This window comes from Nannospalax galili, unplaced genomic scaffold (assembly GCF_000622305.1).
Source record: "Nannospalax galili isolate Female #2095 unplaced genomic scaffold, S.galili_v1.0 scaffold1415, whole genome shotgun sequence".
Lineage (NCBI taxonomy): Eukaryota > Metazoa > Chordata > Mammalia > Rodentia > Spalacidae > Nannospalax > Nannospalax galili.
In genome coordinates this window covers 125,560-128,376 of record NW_008336308.1, presented here as the reverse complement: position 1 = coordinate 128,376, position 2,817 = coordinate 125,560, and positions in this window count along the sequence as shown.

Below are 2,817 nucleotides of genomic sequence, written 5' to 3'. Positions count from 1 at the left end.
GGGTCTGTCTAAAAGACTCCAAAATTGCATAACTCTTGCCTCTAAGGGGAAAAGAAAGTCCTTGGATCGTGAATAGGAGATGTGAAGAAGTACAGGTAAGAGTAATTAGCATTACAAGTTCTAGACAGGGAACTAGAAAAAAAGAACAGGGCAATTTTCAAATGTTCATATGAGAGTCCATTGGAGTTTCTTGACAAGGGCTTCCAAAAGCATCCCTCTATTGGGTTCGTCCTCATTTTCCTTTTGTCTTCCAAGGCTGGACTAGTTGGCTGGGAAGAGTGGATGGATATTCAGGTGAGGGTCCAGTGGCCCTGCTTGGCACTCCTTTAATGAAAGAGCACAACCATCAACAAGCCCAATTGTGACTATGTTTAGTGATTAGGCTCAGCCGAAGTTGTGATGATGGTAGTTATTTCATGCAGAAGGGACTGCTGTATAGCATCATCTTATTAAAAGGACCTGGAATTTAAAAGGATTTGGTGCTAAGAGCCACATACAAGGGAGAACATATGTCATTTGTTTTTCTGACTGTATTACTTCACTTAGCATAACAATTTTTAGATCCATCCATTTACCTGCAAATATCATTACTTCATCTTTCTTTACTGCTGAATAGAACTCCATTGTGTAAGTATACCACATTTTGGTTAGTCATTCATCAGCTGAGGGAAACTTAGGTTGCTTCCATCACTTAGCTATTGTTAAAAGAGCAGCAACAAACATGATTGTACAAGTGTCTCTACAATAGGATGAGTCCTTTGGATATATGAGAAGGAGTGGTATAACCGGGTCATATGGTAGGTTCATTTTTAGTTTTTTAAGAGTTCTCCACACTGTTTTCCATAGAGGCTGCACAAGTTTGCAATCCTACCAGCAGTGAATGAGCATTCCCCTTTCTCCACATCATCACCAGTATTTAGTATCATTCATTCTCTTGATCCTAGCCAGCCTGATTGGGGTAAGGTGATACCTTAGGGTGGTTTTAATTTGCATTTCCCTAACTACTAACGATGTTGAACACTTTTTGAGATGTTTCTTAGCCACCTTTATTTCTTCATTTGAGAAATCTCTGTTTAGATCTTTAGCCCATCTTTTTTTAATTATTTATTTAATAACCATATAATTAGAAGAAGCATTTCATTACAACAGCATTGACATATTCAATAACAATTTCCAGAGCTAAGATGAATCTCTTTCAAAATTGGCTGTAAATTTTTAGGTATATAGTTGAATTAATACAGTTATATAATATTGTACTCTGTCTAAACCCGATAAGACATAAAATTAAAAACAGTTGAATTAATACAGTTATACAATATTGTACTCTATATGAACCCTATAAGACATAAAATTAAATGAGGTTTTAACCTTTAAAAAAGATCTCCATTTCATTATTAAAATACACAGTTACATACAGGAAAATTCATTTTTAATGTGATTGACACTAAGATGTTTGCACATGCATTTCTAATCTCTATATATCTGATTATTACTAGTCACAGTCGGTTACTTTCTGAGCTCCTTGACATCTGAGCACACATATAAAGTCATCAGGTAGATTTCAATAGTAATGTTTTTCACATCTACTAATTATTAAGGAGCAAATTTTTATGCTTTGAAGAATTTTTTTTTCTTTTTTTTTTTTTTTACTTATTTATACACCCACTTCCCAGGTAGAACCCTCCCATAGCCTCCCTCCCCCCACTAGAGCCCTTATACTCTGATATCCCTGCTACCGTCTGCTGTGTTGTCAGCAACCCTGGCCATTCCCCATTACTTGCCCTTCTGGTGAATCTAGTCAGCCTATCTAGAGGTCTTTGTTTTAGGAAGGTCAGCTGTTCCTCATCTAGTGGTTATCTGTTGTCTGTATTCTCTGGATAAGATTGGGGCCTGATGTTCATTTTCCCAGTTCTGAGCTGGGTTACTATCTGGGAATCCCTTTGGTGACCCTGGCCAACAACTCAAAAGAAGGTATCAATTGTCTGGCACTATTGCTTGTTATGTAGCATTTAGCTATACATATGGACTCTTATGAAGTTATGTTGGCCCGTTTAATCTTTGGTTATACTTTCCTTTTGGGTGTTTAAGGCCGTAGAATTGGTCCAGATAAACCGATTTATTTTTACTCTTAAGATCATTTGGGGATCTGTTCCTCAGGGGTCACATGGGCTTGGGAGGAGCCCCTGGCTCCTTTCTTTTACCAGTTCCACCTATGTAAAGATAAGTCAAAGGTCCTACTCGAACACAGTTGGCTTTGCTTGGAAGCATGGAAGAAGTGATTCCTCTGTGTTGACACTCCTCTTTATAGACTGGACACTGGTTCAAGTCCATCTGGTGGGTCCTCGGCCTCCTTGATCAAGAGAACAGGTGACCCACCACCATTATAGGACATTTTGAGAGATGCTCATAGTCCCTTGGAACTAGTCGACCTAGGAGGGCAAGGAGCAAAAAGTGTCCTTTATGTCCCTCTGACCAAATTATTATAGACCTCAACGAATGTCTGTTAAACTCCCAAGAAGGTTAGTTCCACCAGTCTGATATTTTTAATTATTGTGTGTCATGTAGATAAATCTTGGGCAAAGAACAGTTGTTATCAGATAAATCTTACCTAGACATATATTTCTTGATCTGCTATGTATAATTTGTCAGTAGTTTGTAGGAGTAATATGGTTCTCTCTGGTTTTCAAAATTAACTAGGCATTGTTTATTTCTCGCATTGTCTCACCCCTCCATCATGGCTTTCCCACTTAAGGTGCCCCCATTTCCCCCCTTTCTCCCTTACTACCCTTCTCCTATGGTCCTACCTCTCTTGAGCTC